This window comes from Electrona antarctica (assembly GCF_951216825.1).
Source record: "Electrona antarctica genome assembly, chromosome: 15".
Taxonomy (NCBI): Eukaryota; Metazoa; Chordata; class Actinopteri; order Myctophiformes; family Myctophidae; genus Electrona; species Electrona antarctica.
The window spans coordinates 20,068,455-20,091,401 of NC_136796.1; the positions used below are offsets into that span (position 1 = coordinate 20,068,455).

Sequence of the window (22,947 nt, forward strand, 5' to 3'; positions counted from 1 at the left end):
CTCGTTGTGACTGTGAGACTGACACAGACGCGGTCAATAATATATAGCATAAATAATAGGCCAAATATAACACTTTCCCTCTATCTGTGATCAGCTCCTCACACACAACTCCTCTCTCGTGCATGCCTGCGCAATTGTTTGCGTGCGTGCGGGCTGCAGATCGGCTATTTTTGGAGAAGAGATTTATAGACATTATGTGCAAATATAAAATAGCTGTGATACTTATATGTAAGTGGTTATGGTGAAATAAACCATTAACACTGGTTAGTTTGGAGGGGGCGAGGGGACTATGACATCACCGTTTCAGCAAATTAGGCGGCATTCGCTGTACACACGGAGACGTGAAAGTCGCGTCTCCAAACTTTCCCACTCTGGAAGGTAGTTTCAAAATGAGCCGTTAAAGTCCCCCAAAACGCCGTCTCCGTGTGACAAAAAGGGCAGATCGGCTAATTACTTGCCCGAGAAACACCGAAATCGTCCTCGTCTGGATTGCCCCTTAGTAAACTTGACTCTTGGCTCTATACTCGGTCAGCCCCTTTTCCCCTCTATACCAAACCTCTTCCCGGAAAATAGGTGATCTATAAGATCACACCGTGATGCATTGTGAGCTTGTAGATCAGGCATTTTTGGCAAATGTTCTCCTCAGAATATACTAGGGTGGTTTATACAAAATGTGGCATCCCCCTGTAATTCCCCGGACCCTCTCACATACAGTGTGATTGTGTTTTTAATTCAGGTACTGGCACCAGGCAACCCTACATGTTTCTTGACAGAGGTACTGCTCAGCAGCATTACAAACATTTAAAGCTTTCAACCTCATCAGAGCCACCTTGGGCATTTTGATTCAGTTACGCCCCCTAGTATGTGTGAGAATACTAATGTGTTTCCTTGAATCCAGTCATCCGGGTAGACTAGACACAAAAAGGCAGAGACGAGTCCCTACTGGAGAAATAGAAATAATCTTAAACTGGCGCCAAGTTCCGCCAACAACCGCTGGCCGTCGCAAACATTCCTGTCAACTTGTAAATCTCTTAAAGATCGCCGCAGTAAGAGAAGGTCGAGTGAGTGAGAGAGACAAAGAGAGAGGAGATATGATTGAAATGTTTTTGAGAAGGCCTTCCATGCAACTTGATAAGAAGCTCTTCATATGTAGACTTGTCTAGTTGTCTCTTCAATGTCTGTTGATGGTAGAGATATTTGAGACTGCAGGCACACTACAGGCACAGCAGCCATATTGGAAAGAAATTGGGCCTCTTAATTTACTTCCTTCACAGGTCTTACCAATACAGTAATTAAGGATCTGTTCCATTTTGGCCAGCAGTGGCTCAGGGGTAGAGTGACCGGATAGGAACCCCAAGGTTCCCAGTTCAAACCCGGGTGTCCTTGAGCAAGACTCTGAACCTCTAATTGCTCCCGATGTGCAGGTTGGCGACTTGCATAGTTTCCTCCGGCATCGGTGTGTGAATGGGTTAATGTAATGCACAATCTCTGTTAAGCGCTTTTAATGTGCTATATAAATGCACCATTTACCATTCTGGTCAAACACAGTCAGGGTACTGCTATTGTGTATACATGGCTCACTGGTAACACTCTGCTATGCCATGGGTCCCAAAGTGTGGTCCAGGGACCCTCATGGTTCTTTGAGGGTGTTCCAAATGGCCCCTTACGTGTGTGTAACTCTGAGTGTAAAAATGGAACCAAATGTTTGGTTCCATTTGTCCACTCAGAGTCCTTGAATTAGGCACTCAGAGTCCCTTAATTAGTAGATGGTAAGTGGTAAGACCTGTGTGAAGAAAGTAAATAATGGTTTGTTTATTACTGATCTGACAGGTCAGATATGTAAATTCCCTACTGCGATAAAAACACAGAAAGCCTCAAATTAGCTGCCGACACTCATTTCCCTCCTCCTTTGCATGGTTGTGGGTGGGAAATGTCCCGAGTGGGTTAGTCACCTGCTGTTCTAGTTAACAGGGTGGGAAATGTCCCGAGTGGGTTAGTCACCTGCTGTTCTAGTTAACAGGGTGGGACATGTCCCGAGTGGGTTAGTCACCTGCTGTTCTAGTTAACAGGGTGGGAAATGTCCCGAGTGGGTTAGTCACCTGCTGTTCTAGTTAACAGGGTGGGACATGTCCCGAGTGGGTTAGTCACCTGCTGTTCTAGTTAACAGGGTGGGACATGTCCCGAGTGGGTTAGTCACCTGCTGTTCTAGTTAACAGGGTGGGAAATGTCCCGAGTGGGTTAGTCACCTGCTGTTCTAGTTAACAGGGTGGTCTATTTAATGACTCATATACCACTGTAAAGTCCTCCGTGTTAATTTGACTCTGAAAGTGTACGGATCTTAGAGATGGAACCAAAATGGATCTGGATGGATTTGGGGGGTCCTTGACAAGAACATGTTTGGGAACCGCTGCCTTCAGAGTGTGTGCATGTTATTTCGTACACTCTCAGAGTTACATTTACACTGAGGATTTCACTTGTGTACACACCTGTTATTTTTCACTTCCTCAATTATCTGGGGGCCTAATTATGCCATTAGGAGTGTGTGTGTGTGTGTGTGTGTGTGTGTGTGTGTGTGTGTGTGTGTGTGTGTGTGTGTGTGTGTGTGTGTGTGTGTGTGTGTGTGTGTGTGTGTGTGTGTGTGTGTGTGTGTGTGTGTGTGTGTGTGTGTGTGTGTGTGTGTGTGTGTGTGTGTGTGTGTGTGTGTGTGTGTGTGTGTGTGTGTGTGTGTGAGTGAGTCTGATTTCAAGTGGCAACACCTCAGATTATTATTATGTAAGCATTCTACACTTTGGAATGTGTAGAATGCACGCACGCTCTCGCAGACATCAGATTGTACATATTTTCAGTGTCTCACATACCTACTACTGTACGTCACTGATAGTGCATGTGTACATTACATACTTCACTTTACAACCTCTAGAGCACTGGTTCCCAAACACTGGGACGGGACCCAAGGTTGGGTCGAGGACCAATTTTCATGGGTCCCTTTATTTTCTTTTGTCTTACATTTTGTTTTTAAAAAACAGTAAGATGTCCTGAGTGAACGCATCCGCCTGGGTGGTGGCAGACGGCAGACTGCTGGGCGAGCGCTGGCACTTTGGCATGGGGGGTCAGATCAAGATCGCCGCAGTAAGAGAAGGTCGAGTGAGTGAGAGAGACAAAGAGAGAGGGAGATATGATTGAAACGTTTTTGAGAAGGCCTTCCATGCAACTTGATAAGAAGCTCTTCATATGTAGACTTGTCTCTTCAATGTCTGTTGATGGTAGAGATATTTGAGACTGCAGGCACACTACAGGCACAGCAGCCATATTGGAAAGAAATTGGGCCTCTTAATTTACTTCCTTCACAGGTCTTACCAATACATTAATTAAGGATCTGTTCCATTCTGGCCAGCAGTGGCTCAGGGGTAGAGTGACCGGATAGGAACCCCAAGGTTCCCAGTTCAAACCCGGGCTCCCCCAGAGTTAGTGTCGAAGTGTCCTTGAGCAAGACTCTGAACCCCTAATTGCTCCCGATGTGCAGGTTGGCGACTAGCATGGTTTTTCTCCGGCATCGGTGTGTGAATGTGTGTGTGAATGGGTTAATGTAATGCACAATATCCGTTAAGCGCTTTTAATGTGCTATATAAATGCACCATTCTGGTCAAACACAGTCAGGGTACTGATATTGTGTATACATGGCTCACTGGTAACACTCTGCTATGCCATGGGTCCCAAAGTGTGGTCCAGGGACTCTCATGGTTCTTTGAGGGTGTTCCAAATGGCCCCTTACGTGTGTGTAACTCTGAGTGTAAAAATGGAACCAAATGTTTGGTTCCATTTGTCCACTCCGAGTCCTTGAATTAGGCACTCAGAGTCCCTTAATTAGTAGATGGTAAGTGGTAAGACCTGTGTGAAGAAAGTAAAGAATGGTTTGTTTATTACTGATCTGACAGGTCAGATATGTAAATTCCCTACTGCGATAAAACCACAGAAAGCCTAAAATTAGCTGCCGACACTCATTTCCCTCCTCCTTTGCATGGTTGTGGGTGGGAAATGTCCCCAGTGGGTTAGTCACCTGCTGTTCTAGTTAACAGGGTGGGACATGTCCCGAGTGGGTTAGTCACCTGCTGTTCTAGTTAACAGGGTGGGAAATGTCCCGAGTGGGTTAGTCACCTGCTGTTCTAGTTAACAGGGTGGGACATGTCCCGAGTGGGTTAGTCACCTGCTGTTCTAGTTAACAGGGTGGGACATGTCCCGAGTGGGTTAGTCACCTGCTGTTCTAGTTAACAGGGTGGGACATGTCCCGAGTGGGTTAGTCACCTGCTGTTCTAGTTAACAGGGTGGGAAATGTCCCGAGTGGGTTAGTCACCTGCTGTTCTAGTTAACAGGGTGGTCTATTTAACTCTTTGAGAGTTTCAAGGATTTCTATATAGTTTGTAGACTTCTCTATGGCAGAATGGCGTTTTTGAATGATTTATTGAAAATTCTCTGTTGTGAATGTGTGACAACGAAAGACCTTCAGAGAAAGCTTGACTTGTCTGCTTCCAGGAAAAAAATGAACTGAGTTGATAAAATGTTTAGTTCTTGTGTTGGAAGCCATTTAAAAGAGCCTGCATTTACACTGTTTCTGTTTCTAGGACAACCAAAAAAAGTTATGCCCGGTTGAAGTTTTATTTTCTAAATAACTTTTTTTCTGCTGGGCATACATAGCCATGCAATATCTCATTTTAAAGGGTGAGTTGTCTAGTTCAATTAAAATAAAATAAAAAGTTTCTCACATGTACCACTGTAGATATTTTGCCATCTATAAATAGCATGGTCAGTCATGATCAATCTGACCTATCCAGCTAAAAGTCCCCATAGCTCTGAAATTGGAACATCATATAAACTCAATTCTTTTTTGGGGTAAAATTAGACATTCTAACGCACATTTTGATATATACCATGTTTACATAGTCTTACCAGTACCTTGTCTATTCATGCATGTATCTCAAAAACCTGTTATGAAGAAACACAGTTTTGATAAAAAACACATCCAAGGACATTGTTTTGATATGACTTGGTGCCCATGATATGTATCAAAATATAGACTTGAATGTATACTGTATTATAAAAAAGAAATTGAGTTATTACCATCTACCGTTACAGAGTAAATCACAGTTGAAACTTGCTTAGTCATATACAATAAACCTCACAATAGTGAACAAAATAGTCATGACAGGTCTAACTCATTGTAAAAGCGTCTTTTATTTTTTACGACTACTAACATAATAAAATGATAAATATTACAGAAAATAAATAGGCCTACATACAAAACAGTTACTCCTCCCCTAGCTCTGATCCATAGCTCTAAATGCGCATTTAGAGCTATGGATCAGAGCTACTCCTCCCAAATGTCCCCAAACCCAGTCCTTGACGGTGTGTGTGTGTGTGAGTTAACCTGACTCCGCCATATGGGGCAGCAGAGTGTACACTGTGTTCCCCCCTCCTGCTCCCATCTGGGAACTCTCAGGCAGACTTGATGCCCGGCCACAAAACGGCCTGGCCAATCAGCAGCAGCTTCTAGCAACTTCTAGCAGCAGCTTCTAGCTTCTACTAGCTGCTGCTGATTGGCCAGGCCGTTTTGTGAGCAACTTCGCTTCTAGCTGCTGCTGATTGGCCAGGCCGTTTTGTGGCCGGGCATCAAGTCTGCCTGAGAGTTCCCAGATGGGAGCAGGAGGGGGGAACCCAGTGTACTCTCTGCTGCCCCATCTGGCGGAGTCAGGTTATGTGTGAGTAGGCTAAATAAAAAAACCACCCAAAAACTGCCCCCCCTGAAATGAATGAATGAATGAATCCGGTTCAGTGTCGGAGAACGCCATCGCAGTCTTGACTCTTCATCCTCCTCCTCCTCCTCCTCCTCATCTGATGCCAGTTCTAAATATATAAAAAGAAATAAACATTTTAGCTGTAGTCAGTGCACGCTACTATTACATGGCGTTTTACCCGGCTGCTGGCGATCAATGATTTTATTGTGCAGTGTCTTTGTGGGCCGAGTCGTGGCATGACAAATACAAATAGATGCTTGTATAAGTAGTATCACGATAAAATAATATGGCAACGTTAGAATGAAACACCAATGAGTGATCGGTGGTAATGTAGCTAGCTGCCCAGGGTATATCCAGCACCATTGCGTCGCAATCATCCAGCAACATTGGTACTGGCTATTGCCCGGGCTTGTGGCCCGGCCAATAGCCAGTACCATTTGTGCAGTGTTTGTTAGCAACTACTACTAGCCAACAGCCAGTGGAATGTGGTGACGTGATGGTGCTGGATATACGCTGGGCAGCTACATTACACGCGATCACTCATTGGTGGTGTCATTCTAACGTCGCCATATTATTTTATCGTGATACTAATTATACAAACATCTATTTGTATGCCACGATGCCACGATTCGGCCCACAAAGACACAGTACAATACATTCATTTGATCAGATGTTTTTGTTAGCTACGTCGATCACCTATAGTACCGACCCTTGTTATATATTCTCCGACTATGCATGTCACGATGACTAAACCAGTTAGATCTATCCATATATGGTTCTACCACATCTATCTGATATCAGCACTAGGTCGGCTCGGGCCAAATATAGGGATCGTTTTACTAGACATGTCATATTAGGGCATTTTCGAATACAATAAAATTACCTTTTAGCGAAGGCATCAGCCTTGGTGGTAACTCCGGTGGGGAGAAGAAAAAACATTGCACACGTGTAATCCGCGAGGGTGGATGTTGCAGCCCGGCCAACGGTCTGGGACTGGAGAATGCCACTGGACACGGATGGATCATTTTTCAGATTGTTTTTTTTGCGGCGACTGCAAACCTGGCTGAAAAACTCTTCCTCCAGTGCCCACCTCGGAGGAGTCAACCAACCCCCCTGTTCACTGGGGGCTGGGCGTCAGTTTCCAATAGGAAAGCATACACGTGTGTCACGTGACACGGGAATTCTGGGAAATGTAGTTGATATTTATGCTCAATACTATATACAGAGGTGCGGACCGAATTAATATATTGGTATTAATAAAAAAAGAGAACTACGGAAAATCACGTACAGGGCAGAAAAGACTAATGCAAAACTCCACGTGTTTTCCAGTAGTAATCTGTCTAAGGGTTAATGACTCATATACCACTGTAAAGTCCTCCGTGTTAATTTGACTCTGAAAGTGTACGGATGTAACTTAGAGATGGAACCAAAATGGATCTGGATGGATTTGGGGGGTCCTTGACAAGAACATGTTTGGGAACCGCTGCCTTCAGAGTGTGTGCATGTTATTTCGTACACTCTCAGAGTTACATTTACACTGAGGATTTCACTTGTGTACACACCTGTTATTATTCACTTCCTCAATTATCTGGGGGCCGGGGGGGGGGGGGGGGGGGGGGGGTACTGTTTTGTGTGTGTGTGTGTGTGTGTGTGTGTGTGCGCGTGCGCGTGTGCGCGTGCGCGTGCACATGCGTGCGTGTGTGAGAGAGAGAGTCTGATTTCAAGTGGCAACCTCAGATTATTATTATGTAAGCATTCTACACTTTGGAATGTTGAGCTGTGTGTGCGTGCGCGACGTGTGTGCGTGCGTGTGTGCGTGTCACACTCCAACTCTAGACTTGTTTGTCCAGATGTAGCTGGAATCATGCCTGGTCCTGCACACACACACACACACACCAAGTCAATCCCGTCCACGCACACTCTCGCAGACATCAGATTGTACATATTTTCAGTGTCTCACATACACTACTGTACGTCACTGATAGTGCATACTGTACATTACATACATAACTTCACTTTACAACCTCTAGAGCACTGGTTCCCAAACACTGGGACGGGACCCAAGGTTGGGTCGAGGACCAATTTTCATGGGTCCCTTTATTTTTTGTTTCTTACATTTTGTTTTTAAAAACAGTAAGACGCCCTGCGGCCCTGAGTGAACGCATCCGCCTGGGTGGTGGCAGACGGCAGACTGCTGGGCGAGCGCTGGCACTTTGGCATGGGGGGTCAGATCAACATATAGAATGAATTATGTACTGGCCATATATGGAGCGTGTCTTGAGTGTACAGGGTTTGATGAGGTCAGATCAACATGGAATGTCAGAACAGGCAGGACGGATGGGGAGGGATCAACATATGGAATGTCCGAACAGGTCAGGTCCATATATGGAGATCTAAGGGTTTGAGGTCAGATGTACTTTGCTGGCCGTTTGACTGTTTGTTTTTATGTCTTTGCCAAAAAAAATCTACAAGCTCACAATGTGAGTTTGTAGTGGTTAACCAAGGGGTTTATCACACGTTCAATATGGCCATATTGGAAAATATGTCCATAGTCGCGGCAGTGGATCAGGGGTAGAGTGGCCGGTAGAGCGTCAAAGTGTCCTTGAGCAAGACACTGAACCCCTAATTGCTCCCGATATGCAGGTCGTTGCCTTGCATGGTTTTCTCTGTCATCGGTGTGTGAATGTAATGCACTTTGGATAAAGTGCTATATACGGTAAATGCACCATTTACCATTTGTTACCAAGTCACATACAAATGCAAAACAAGCCCTTTCATCTTGAGAATGAACCATGCACCAACAAGCAGTTAGGAATACTTACACAATTTACTGAGAAATAGCCTATTATCTGCCCGGGTTAATATCAAAACACCAAAAATGTTGAAAGTATACATTTTTAACATACTGTACTTGCAGGCCATAAACAATACATTTTAGGAAGGAATCTGTGAGGCCATATAAGATCTGACCACACGGGCCACGCCTGCACATGCCTGGCCTAACCCATTAGACGCCCACACCCCTATAAGCACCGTCATCTTCCACCTGTAGTGCCCCCCCAGGACGTTTTCTCGAAGGTTAACAGAGTGTTTTACTGCATGTCTGCTGGTCCTGTTTTTTAGGGGGGGTTGTCTCCATCTCTCCCTTCCTCCCTCCCTCCCTCCCTCTATTTCTGTCGTTTTGGTCTCCACTGCAGTGCTGAAAGAGAAATTACCTCTGTGCTGTTGTAGAGAGAGAGAGAGAGAGAGACAGAGAGAGAGAGAGAGAAAGACAGAGAGACAGAGAGACAGAGACAGACAGAGAGAGACAGAGAGAGAGAGAGAGAGAGAAACAGAGAGAGCGAGAGAGAGAGAGAAACCGAGAGAGAGAGAGAGAGGGAGAGAAACAGAGAGAGAGAGAGAGCAGAACAGATAGAGAGAGAGAGAGAGAGAGAAACAGAGAGAGAGAGAGAAACAGAGAGAGAGAGAGAGAGAGAGAGAGAGCAGAACAGATAGAGAGGGGTGTTGTGTTGTATTGTGAAACGAGCAAACCGTACAGATAGGATGGAAGCAGATTGCCTCTGGCTCTGTGATGCAGTTCTAATGTTGGAATCAGTCCAGGAGAGGTGACTCTCTTCCTCCCCGAGGAGGTACCTCCTTCACACACTCTCTCGCCTGTCGCCGCCAAGGACTGCCGTGTGAAGTGAATTGTGTGTCAGGTAGGAGCTGCAGTTGGACATGATGATGATGATGACACTGACGCTGCTTCTTGTCGCTGATGTCGGGGGCAGAAACCTTGTATCTCCATATTTCAACTTTTCTCAAAGATTAATGCCCTACTTCGTCATACAAAAAAAAATAGCAGCTATTTTCACAATTTTAGAATGTTTTGGGCATTTTTAGATTGCCCAAAAGCAACAATATTGTTTCTAAATATTGCAGTACCGATGCCTTTAACAAAATATATTTGCACGCAAACACAATATTGTTATTTTATTCACAGATAGTCTAGAATTTTCACAGATTTTGAGAGAAAAATAATTATGTTTCACTTATTTACTTCTCTATTCTATGGGACCCCATTTCTGCCTCTGAAATAATTAAATAAAACAATTGCGTCGGGTGAGTGTGGGTGGGGGGGGTTACTTACTTTTTTACTTGACCCCAAATTAAATCATCTCTTCTGGCGAGGCGACTGGTCATTCCCAAAAAGTTTCATGAGAATCTGCCCATCCATGATTCTCGAGTTACGTTGATAACACGCTTCGCCGCCGATGCCGTCAATACAACGGTATTCACTTTGTCTTTTTGCATTGCAATGTGACATGTTGTGAACTTGTACATCTGCCATCTGCGCCACACTGATTTACATCAGTGAAGCCAGACATCTATCATCCAATCTGCTCTAAATAAATATAACGTTGCTGTTTGATGGAAACCTTGTATGTCTGTAAGACCGTTGGACATTTTACCGTTTAAAATAGTGAAAATAGAAGACCTACAAGCTCACAACGTGTCGCGTCACGACACGCTGTGAGCTTGCAGATCTGATATTTTCACTACTTTTGTGTGACACTCTTGTATGGTCGAAGTAGGACGTTAATTTCCGTAACAGAATGTTGAAATATGGAGATACAAGGTTTCTGCCTTTCTGGTTTCTGTTACTGTAAATACAAGTGCATGTATGAACCGATAATCTGCTACATGTAGTCAGGATCATCACGTCTTGTTCACCATTTAAGTACTTAATGTACTTGCCCCTGGGCCCTATATTAGGTATGCTACTTATTTCCCTATACGCCAAATCTCAAGCCGATCTACAAGCTCACAGCGCCTCGCTTGTGAGGTTGCGGATCGGAAAACTTTGCCGAAAATTGGCCCCCCAGAATTGGGATGATATGCTTCAAGTAGTTAAACGTTGAGCGGGGGTTCGAATCGACTGCGGTACATCATGCTCTGTCGAGCGTCTATATGACCACAATTGGTCCATGCATGGATACTTAGCACCGAGGGCTGATGGGTAATGTAGTCAAAGCAGTCGCCGGGACAAAGTGACTCAGCCAGATCGTTCTGGGACGTACGTAGTAGAGAGAGAGAGAGGGGGGGAGGGGGGGGGGGGGGGGGTTGGGTTTAGGTGACTACTACACTTCGGTAACAACAAGCCCCCCCCCAAAAAAAATACAAGCCCAAAGTTGCTTATCGTCTCTGTCGTATGGATATATGTCCAAAACTGTTACTTTTCAGGATTCAAATTCAACAACATAAGTAGCAGATCTACAAGCTCGAAACATGTTGCTTCGCGCCGTGTTTATTCAGAGGTTTCTGCCCGACAGCAACGATGTAATATACAGACATGGCAGCACTGGAGGTGACATTGTCTGTCACCGACCAGAATAGACGAGAGCAAATAGGAGTGAGAGCCTCTACTTTGTCGCTTGTTCCCTGGTGCAAAGTACTGCTGATGCAGCACACGCACACACGTGCGTGCTCACATGCTCACTCGCTCTCTCGTACGCACACACACACGCACACACACGCGCACTGCGGGGGTTGCGCGATGGGACGCGACTGGATAATGTTGCCCAGAGGGAGGAAGCTCATCTCACTCTCTGCTGGCTAAAATACACTGCAGGGAGAGAGCATGCACGCACGCATGCATGTGCACACACACACACACACACACACACACACACACACACACACACACACACACACACACACACACACACACATTCATTGGGACTGAGAAAATCGTTGAAGACTCCTGCTCTAGGCAATTTTAATATGGGATAGGATGAGGCTTGTTGAAATAGAAAAGGGGGCTTACAGCGCAACATGTTGTAAGCTGGTAGACAGCCTATTTTTGGTACATGACGCTTCCCACAGACGGCTGGATGACTTCTATGGGTTCCAAATGACTGAAACCGGCCGTGAACTGACTGAGAACTGTAATCCAAAAAGCCATGAAACGCCTTTTGTGACTTCAAACACTGTTAGACCAGTGGTTCTCAAAGCCATATAGCCTACATGTCTACATGTACTTGGACGTGAAAAGGTTAGAGCAGGGATGGGCAACTTTGACGATGGAGAGGGCCATTATATTTCCATACTCACTCCAGAGGGGCCACATTGCATGCATGTCGCGATGCGACGCGTTTTGAACTTGTAGATCAGCTATTTTTGCTATATTTGAATTGAAATCCTGAAAAGTAATTTTAACTAAATACAAATATATTGGACATAAAAAAAGACAATAACATTATTTGTAATACTACTCAGCAAGCTACTAATTTAGACTGTAAGTAATTAAAGCGGGTCATGTTTGCATGTTTGGAATTTTAACAGCTGAAATCAATCAACATATCAGTATTCCGAAATTAATCTGAGGGCCACATTAAGTGAAGGTGGAGGCCGCATGTGGCCCGCGGGCCGCCAGTTGCCCATGTATGGGTTAGAGTAACGCTGGGTTACAACAGTGTAAAGGTGTGTGATCTCTCTCTAGGCATCATGTGGCATCATGTGTCTCCACACAGAGAACGCAGAACAACAGAGCGTCAGTTCATATGAGGGCTGGATGTGGCACGCACACACACGCACACACACACACACACACACACACACACGCACACACATGCAAAACACAAACATACCATTGTATACTGTATTGTCGCTGTCGGGCAGAAACCTCTCATCTCCTCATTCTAACATTTTTGTCTCCACCAGGCCGAAGGCATGGGGAGAGAGTATGTTTTGCACTCCGTCCGTCCGTCCGTCCGTCCGTCCGTCCGTGTGTCCGTCCGTGTGTCCGTCCGTGTGTCCGTCTGTGAACAGCTAATCTCTGGCACCGTTGGCTTGATCGCAGCCATACTCTGCACACACACTCCCTGAATGCCAGAGCTGAACCTCTGCCCCAAAGTTTTCACATTGGCCTGTTATAGCGCCACCAGGAGGCCGCTTTGTGCAAAACAAATGTTTTGACAGTACACCTACAGATTTTGTCCAAACATTACGCAAATTGGTACACAGTCTCTCTAGAGCCATTCAACGAAACGGGTCTTTCAGATTTTTCAGACTCCATCCTGATTGGCTAAGATTGGCTTCCAAAGTTCGCAGGAGTGCTCCGTTTCAAACAAAATGCTGCAAATCATGAACACATGGTGTGATTTCCGTGAAATTTTGCACGCACATTCCCACTAGGTCGAGGAAGAAATGCCACTTGAATATTTTCAACTCGGCCTCATGGTGGCGCTATAACTGGCCCATTTGTGTTTTACCTCTAACTGCACCGATCTGTGTAAAACCATGTATGCACACTCCCTAGAGGCCAAGGAAAAACCTTTGCCTGGAATTTTTCACATCTGCTCTTTATAGCGCCACCAGGAGGCCGACATATGTAAAACACATTTTCTAATATTACTCCTTCAGATTTTATCCAAATTTCACGCAAATCGGGCTGATTGCCTACGATGGGCTTCTAAAGTTTTCAGGAGTAGCACACACACACACACACACACACACACACACACACACACACACACACACACACAAACATGTTTATATTACTCCTAAACATTTTGCCAAACATCACACACAATCCTATCCTCCTGGTGGAGACCTGTGCCCAGAAGGGCACTTTTTCTAGTTATTGATGTTATTTATATATTGTTTTAACTACTGGTCTACTTGATCATACACTACTACAGTACACACTACAGCGTCACACAAAGGTCACAGATCCAGTTTCTAGCTTGTCGATATGCTGCTTTTAATTTGCATCCTGAAAAGAACAGTTGTCTAGAAACTGTTTGAGCCATATGAGATTTCCGCCCGACAGAGGCGATATGTGACGGTGTGTGACAATGTGTGACACACACACACACACACACAGACACACACACACACACACACACACACACACACACACACACACACACACACACACACACACACACACACACAGATGTTTGGTACAGGGGGGCTGTGCAGTCAGATGAGAAATAGGAAGAGCAGTGTTGTGTCTGCATCCGTAATCACACCATCTCTCCTCTCTCTCCTCATTTCCATTCTCTTTCTGTCTTATTTAGACTTTCTTTCTTTCTTTCTTTCTTTCTTTCTTTCTTTGTATGTATGTAGTTATGAATCTTCCTTTACTGTATGTTTTATGATGGTTTGTGATCCTCCATCGCCGACATTGCAATGCATCACACTGAGATGTGGACACACACACACACACACACACACACACACACACACACACACACACACACACACACACACACACACACACACACACACACAGTGTGTAAGGGGACCACCCTCTTCCCATTTCCCCAGCCATTGCACAATAGGAAGCGGTGTGTTTATCTCCAATGGCAGCTGCATATTAATATGAGTTGAACAAACAAGGTGTGGGTCTGCACTACAAAAGACCTGCCCCACACTGAAGCTACACTGAAAAATCCTCAAATCAGTGAAATATTTCAATGACTAGTTATTCTAGAGCAGAGGTTTTCAACAATTTTCATTTCAAGGCCCATTATTTAATATTTATTCAGCATTTGAGTCACGGACCATGCACCATTTAATGAAATGTATCCTCTCAGACCCACATTTTTTAATATTTTGTTATCGTATGATAAGATTTTGTCCACAATTCCATGCTGTGTGGTACCATTTGGAGAGATAGCAGGCAAATGTTGATCAAAATAACAATTCTTCTACAATATTTACAGTACTTGTAAATTAAGTAATGCAGATCTTTAACAATAATTTAACTCTCTTTAACTCTAAAAATGAAACCAAATGGACCCGCAATGAGGTTGTGTCACTCATACAAACCAAACAAAAAGGTAGGAGCGCACACCAAAAGCAGGGAGGTGCTGACCACGGGAGACAAACTTTACAAAGCAGGTGGGATCTGTTCCGCAGAACTGTGCCATCTGTGCCAACAAGGCAACAAGATTCTACAAATTCCTTCTAATTCAGTAGTTCTCAAGCTTTTAAGGACCTCAAAAATGATATGTATTTGGCTGCGAACCCCCATCTGATTATTTTTGCCAGGGACCCCAGAAGAGATTTGTCAAAAATAGCAGATGTAAAAACTCGCAGTACAGCACAAAGTGACTGCAGGGATAAAGGGGTTAAAATAGTTGTGATTCTGTATTTAACAAAGCTAGCTGGGGACCCCCTGGAACTCTCTCAGGGACCCCTGGGGGTCCCCAGACCCCACCCTGAGAACCACTGATAAAACATTTGAGTAGCTTACTTTTACTACCACTGGTTATAACCCCAACTGTATCTTTTCCTAGCTATAAACCTATCTCTAAAACAGCTTTTTTTTTTTTAGGCGTTTGGTCCTCACAAGTATATTAATAAACACACACACACACACACACGCACGCGCGCGCACACATACACTCACTCACAGTGCCGCTCTCTCAGCTCATTGCTCCGCCTCCGCAGCAGCTGTCTCAGGGTTGTAGTAACGATGACGAGTACACGCAGAGCCTCCACAAACAGCTGAGAGACAAATATGGGGCATTTCAGGTCAGAAAGTCAAATAAACCTTTTATGACTAATTTTAAATTTATGTAAAACTACTAGAACTCTAAAGTGCTTCTCAAATGTTTTAATTTCAAGGACGCCGATTACTCAGAGTGTGCGAATGGAAACCAAATCAGTGGTTCTCAAAGAGTGTGTGTGTGTGTGTGTGTGTGTGTGTGTGTGTGTGTGTGTGTGTGTGTGTGTGTGTGTGTGTGTGTGTGTGTGTGTGTGTGTGTGTGTGTGTGTGTGTGTGTGTGTGTGTGTGTGTGTGTGTGTGTGTGTGTGTGTGTGTGGAGGGGGGGGGGGTCCCAGGGGTCCTCAGCGGTCCTCAGCAAAAGTACTTCATCCATTTATAAATTGGTTATTCAAATATAGCAGCTGTACGAGCTTGTACATCTGCTACTTTTGAAAAGGTTTTGAAAAATATCAAAATTTAGCATTTTTCTATAGCCTATAAATCTTCTCCTGAGTTGTCCCTGGCACAAAACCCATTCTGAGCTGCTTGTACATCGAGCAAGCTGCACGCTTTGAGGTTGAGTGACTTTTCAATTGCATACAGTTGCACTTTTCTCTCCGGGCAATCTGCTTAATTGATTGATTGAATATTGTATTATATGTTTATTAACAGGACAGCAGTACAAAAAAAAAGTCCACTAAAAGGATGCCACAAAACTTCCCGAGGGGCTTGTTTCCATTGTGAACTTTGCACACAGTATGTTATCATTGATTGGGTATACTTTATTAACAAATGTGTTAACAGTACAGGCAGTACAGTCAAAGGTTATGCTAAAAGAACAACGCAAAAGGCCCCAGGGGGCTTGTTTCTGTTGTGGTCCATTGTACTCAATTCATCACCAGTAATGCATTTTGTTGACTTGTATTTTAAAGTCAGACATTCTTTTAGGGTAGTTTTGAGTTTGGGTAGGGAGTCTTTTTGTAGGTCGTTACACATTTTGGTGGCAGTATAATTCAGTGGTTCTCAAACCTTTCAGAACCACTGGTATATTAGAATGCATTTTTGAGCGGTATCATGAGGTCAGATGATCTTCTGCTGGTGTTATATACGCCAATGATTCACAAACTATTTCATGCCAAGGACCCCCAAATTGACACTAATTAGCATGCGGACCCCCATTTGAAAATATATGCCAGGGACCCCCACAAGAGAAGATTTTTACGACTCTAGCAGTGATTCTCAGCCCATTTAATTTCAAGGACCCCCAGTTTTACATGCATTAGTCTATGGACCCCCATTTAATGGCATTTCTATCTCTGGGACCCCCAATTTATATTGTAAATTCTTCAAAATAAAGCCTAGAATGCCAGCAGATATGGCAGCTATGAAGCTTCTGCCAAATGCTGTCCACATAAGTGGACATAATGGACTAGATCATTATGTCACCGTGTGTGTGTGTGTGTGTGTGTGTGTGTGTGTGTGTGTGTGTGTGTGTGTGTGTGTGTGTGTGTGTGTGTGTGTGTGTGTGTGTGTGTGTGTGTGTGTGTGTGTGTGTGTGTGTGTGTGTGTGTGTGTGTGTGTGTGTGTGTGTGTGTGTGTGTGTGTGTGTGTGTTCATTTTTTTTTCTGTCTGAATGCAGTTGTAATATTAGACGCAAGGGCAAGCTTGCAGGGGAATTATGCCATTAGGACTGTGTGTGTGTGTGTGTGTCCATCTTAGAAACTGTTTACTGACATCCGCAAGGCACCCAGGGAATTTTTCTCTCTCTGTCACTGGTCTCATTGAATAAGCTGGTGCTTTGCCAAGATGGTCTATTGGTAAATATGCTGCACAATGACATGCTTAGATAAAGAGAGAGAGAGAGAGAGGTCAGTGAATGAATGAGTAAATACTATGGGAGCAAAGATGTTTTGGTCCAACAGTTGGAATAAAGGCTGGATTGTTTGGAAGATGCCATGGCCCTTTCAGTTCCTAGACAGAGCCCTCTCCCTGCTGTTTGGCTGAGTTTCTTCTCTGTCCATTTACCTCTGAGAGTTGTACCCTCTACTATACTGTATATACAATTGAGAAGAGCACAGTTTGCGCGCGCACATCTTTGTCCGTGGTTCGTCCTAGACCGTGATGTATGCTGAGCATGCAGAAGTGCCGTTGACGCGTGTGCTTTGTGGCCGTGATACGTCACTGACATTGTGTTAGACGTTGTGTTTGTGTTGGCGTGTTTGAACGCGCACAAGGCTTTGTGCCCAGTTCGGTTGGTCAAGTCCGACTATGCGGCTGTGATACGTCACTGACTTCACCTCTGTGTTATCAACCCAGCTTTTGAGCTGTCCTACTGGCCAGTCACAGCGGGGCCAGCTTTTGCAGTTTCCCTGAAAAAAAGGGAGGGAGGGAGGCAGAGAGTGGAACATCTTCAGAGAGGAAATGGAGGAATTCGTCACCGTGGGGAGCCGCACCATGCTGCGGTGCATGCTGACAAGAAAATTAGTTTTTTAGTGGTGCAACCACTCCAAGGAACAGCAATGTCCGTCCCTCCCAATGTCCATCCCTATGTCCATCCGTCCGTATGTCCCTATGTTTAGGGTACCAATAGGGGCAAAAGTGTCGCTGTTGTGCTAGAAACAGAGAGAGAGAGAGAGAGAGAGAGAGTGTTGTCTGCTAATTCCCCCACACAGTAACTCTGTCATTTCTCGACCGTTTTGGACGCGGGCGGCTCGCCGGAACCGGGCCAGCACCCTGGTCTGTTAGTTCCGGGGACCCCCTGGGGACCCCCACATGGAGTTGCACCACTCAGCTCACACGGGATGATTTTTCTTTTCTAAACCACTGATGAACAGTAGAGAGAGACAGAGAGAGTGCGAGAGACAGAGAGAGACGGATGGGCAGAGAGAGAGAGAGGGGAGGGGGGAAAGGGGAAGTGAAGAGAATGTCAGGCAAGGAAAAATGAAAGTAGCAGAGAAGATGAGAGGCAAGCACAGCAGATGGGGAAATGAAAGGAGAAAAAGTTCTGTTGGTTCCCACAAATATAATGTAGCCACATTAAAGTTCTTTCCACACTGGCTGTGACGAATAGAAAATACGGAATGCACTGCCGAATATGTGACATATTCATAACTTATACTTCATTGCCTCATTCATACAGGTTGATGCTTTTATTCATGGTGAAAAATGTATCTATCCTCACGCTCCGCGTGGATGTTAGTCATGACACAGACAATTTATTCAGTTTAAGGACCTTTATTGTGAGATTTTGTCCTTATTTTGAGCACGTTTTCAAAATGGCACGAAAATAGTGAAAATATTTTCACCATTTGTCGTACAACAAAACACTTTGTACTTGCATTTCTATTGTTTACTCACCCAATTTTTGCTTGTGTAACATTCCTTGAATCCCTCAATTTAGTTTAATACATGAAGTATTTTGGGTTCTTCGTTCACCAGATATACAAACAAAAAATGTCTTTGTATTCAAGACATCACAAGGTGAGTAAACAATGGAAAGACGGAAGTGGTTGAACTGAAATGGTTGCAGCTCTGGGACTCAATTGTTATGCTAATGCCCCCTCATTGTCTCCACCAGGCCGAAGGCATGGGGAGAGAGTATGTTGTGCACTCCGTCCGTGTGTCTGTTTGTCTGTGTGTGTGTCCGTCCATCCATCCATCTGTCCGTCCGTCTGGGTACACTGTACAGCTAATCTCCGGCACCGTTAACCCGGTCGATGCCAAATTTTGCACACACACTCCCTAGATTCCAACGATGAACCTCTACCCCAAATTTTTACAGCGCCACCAGGAGGCAGACTTTTGAAAAACATTTTTCTATTACTCCTCGCCGGATCTGTCCTCTGGAGACCTGTGCTCCGAGGGGCACTTTATCTAGTTTTTTATGCTCCCCTTTTGACAAAAAAATTAATGAACTAGTAAAAGTGCCCCTTGGGGGACAGGTCTCTACCAGGGCAGGTCAGGTTGTGGCCTCCTGGTGGCGCTATAATAAGCCAATGTGAAAAGGGTGCCATTTCTTCTTACACCTTGGATGGCAATTGGATGATTTGAGTAGGAACGTCTGTGAAAGATTTCACGTAAATTGCATGCTGCGTTCATGATTTGAGGCTTTTTGTTCAAAACGTGCCAATCCTGCAAATTTTTAAAGCCAATGTTAGCCAATCAGGATGGAATATGAAATATCGGACAGATCTGTCTTGAGCACATGACTATAGAGATAGTGTGTAACTATTTGTGGGATTTTTGGACAAAATATGTAGGAGTAATATCAAAACATTTTTGGGGCAGAGTTGCAAAGACAGACGGATGGACGGACACACACACACACACACACACACACACACACACACACACACACACACACACACACACACACACACACACACACACACACACACACACACGGGCGGAGTGCAAAACATACTCTCTCCCCATGCCTTCGGCCTGGTGGAGACAACTACAGTCCTTTCAGAGACATGGAACATTAGTAATTCTTATGGTTAGGCCAGCGCCATCTGATATACATTACATTGTACAAATAAAACAGAAAGCAGACCCCCTTTTATATTGCAAAAAATGTCCCCCCCTGTTTTACAAGTCTTAAAAAGAGTTGAGGCCCCTGCTTTTGAGGCCCGATCCTGGCATAGGCCTATATAAATAATGAGGTTGATCGGACGCAGAGTGTAAACATTAGACCCAGACACTATTTCTTTTTTTTCTTTTTACTCCAGATTTGACTGTATATTGTTGCTGTCGGGTACAGACCACTTTACTACTTACTTTTCAGGAAATGGAAAAAATAACCTGTATTCATGGATCCAATGTAGTTAGTTATTAAGTCACAAGCTCTTGTTTATACTTTTCATAGGTTCAATATTTGTAAAACCCAGAAACTGGCCTCCCCATTTTGAGCATGTCATTGCAGGCCAACATTTTTCAATGATTCTGCTTTTATTTTGTAATTTTACTTTCAATGTCATACTACTTTTTTGTTGCAATGCCATTAGGCCGGTTCTACAAAATAATTCCTTCTATACCAGTAGTTCTTCTCAAACCTTTTTGTGCCAACCCCTCCAAAATGATATGTACTGTATTTGGCCGCAGACGAAATGACACGTTTTAATGGGTTAAAGATGAAATGATCAAGATACAAGGTTTATGTCCGACAGCAACGATATAATGGTATGGAGTATGGAGTATGGGTACTGGTTGATGCTTTTGTCGTGTGCTTTCCACTGCATTCAACCGCAGGTATCTTCTGCATATAGGGAACGCCAAAACGGCAAACTTTCCCTTCAGCAGACCCAAAATAAATGTGTGGTGGGTGGGGTGCTGGGAGGGGGGGCTGACAGCCCAATCTGCTTATGCTTAAAGGGGTTCTGCCAGTTCTCATTCAAATTTATACACTCTCAGAGTTACAAATGGATACACCGTCGATTTTACTTTGCGGTACGTTTGATTTTCCAAGAAGTCACCTCAAATTCCATTAATTTCAGTATGAAAACATTTTTTTTGTTGAGTTGAGACAGGTAATCCAATCCAATTTCTCGGTGCCAACATTATTTTTTGCCAAGGTTATGTTATCATTGCATTTCATGCATTTTAAAGTGCAGATTGATTTGAATAGTCTAGCCAGAAACCATCCTGGGAGAAAAGATAGAATTTTCACATTGCATGGATTGTTAAATTATGTTTAGTCAACACTGACTCCATTGTTCAGGTGAGTTTAGTTGTTTTAATGACTAGAGACACGGTAACGTACAAAACAAATAACAAAATTAAAGCCAACAACAATACGTTGAATTGAACATTCTTTAATTGGTCCCCTTCGAACGACTGAACCCCAAGAATGAATCAATTTATCTGCGCGAAAGATTCACAAGTTTAATTAGGCACAAACATACGTACGGCGACTAACGTTTTTACACAGTGCTTCTTCAGGGTCAAAATGACATTTGACAGACATGGCAGAACTGAAAGCTCACAACGCATCTACCAGTATGTCCTCACAACGCATCTACCAGTATGTCCTCACAACGCATCTACCAGTATGTCCTCACAACGCATCTACCAGTATGTCCTCACAACGCATCTACCAGTATGTCCTCACAACGCATCTACCAGTATACATGTCCTCTGATAATGAGAGGAGACGACGTTTGAAAGTCAAGTTCGCACGCACGCACGCACACACACACACACACACACACACACACACACACACACACACACACACACACACACACACACACACACAGTGCTGAGAACTTGGCTCTGTTGTGACTAGTCGTTCTCTATCCTTGCCGTTGGATCACAAACTGGGGTTTCCTGCTGTCACATCCTGCTTCGTCTGAGAGGTCTTACGGGCTCTCTGCCAGATCTCCCACCACCGCCTCCTCCTCTCTCTCCCTCCTCCTCCTCTCTCTCCCTCCTCCTCCTCTCTCTCCCTCTGTCCTTAGATTCCACATTTCCACTCTTACATTCCTTCCCAAGACGTGTCCCAAGTTCACTCCTTTCCCAGCGGTGTCCAAACCTTCCATCCTTAAGCGAAGGAATGTCTTAAGGGGCCCTTTTCTGTTTCTCCTCCCCTGCTGAAAAAGGCCAAGGCACTCACCTAAATACTCTTCCAAAGTCCATAGTTCCAAATATTTCAGCTCTCAGCAAGCAGATAGAAACGTGTGAACGTGCTACACCGCAAAATAAACACCCTCGTCACGCTGCTGGGGTTTTAAAAAACAAAAAAAAGAATTCAATTTAGCTGCACTCATTTCCTGTCAGCCTACTGTCTGTCCCTCCATAAAAAATATAAAATAAAGGTGAAAGCCACAAAAAAATACATTTAAAGGTTGAATGGACAGGTATCAGTCAAAAGGGAGACATTGAAGACATCGAAGGACGGGTGGGGTAGGATCAACATATGGAATGTCAGATCTAAGGATTTGAGGTTTGAGGTCAGATGTAGAGTTGCTGGCCGGCTCCATATATATGAAGATTTAGGCGATGATCCAGTCTTCTCCATGTATGGCTAGCCAGGGTTTGATGAGGTCAGTGATCTTCATACAGTATATGGAAACGGCCATATATGGAGCGTGTCACGAGGCGTGACGTACTGACGGCTATATATGGTGGCGTGACGTGTCCCGAGGCGTGAGGGACTGACGGCCATATATGGTGGTGTGACCGAACAACTGACGGAACAACTTTCATAGTAATCTGCGACCTACAGTCGCAATTATCCTGTAGGCCTACTATACACTCCTATACTTCGCCGTGTCGCACAGAAAGTACAGAAGTACAACAAACACCATATCACTGGTTGTGGTCCCTGAACGCCTCAACATAACCTTTTATTTAAGCCACAACCCTGTGAAGAGTCACCAAAATGAATCAGCAAGGGCCTCTCAAGAGAAAATCACTGTGAACACATTTAAATGCTTTGTTTTTCCTTCTCTTATGAAGCCTCTCTTTTATGTCTGTGGAGGATGACTCAGAGCTCTCTCTCTCTCTCTCTCTCTCTCTCTCTCTCTCTCTCTCTCTCTCTCTCTCTCTCTCTCTCTCTCTCTACAATTTACAAATTTAGGCATTTAGCAGATGCTTTTATCCTGGGCGGCAGCGTAATCAAATCGAGCATGAACTCTCGTCAAGAAACAATTTGCTTCAAAGAAACATCAAACCTAGCTT

General features: G+C 44.3%; 1 protein-coding gene across 2 annotated transcripts in view; it reads left to right on the plus strand.

Moving 5' to 3' along the window:
• The window catches only part of pag1 (phosphoprotein membrane anchor with glycosphingolipid microdomains 1), a 101,275-nt gene that overhangs the window by 16,954 nt on the left and 61,374 nt on the right, over positions 1–22,947 (plus strand). The gene's annotated exons all lie outside the window — the stretch shown is intronic.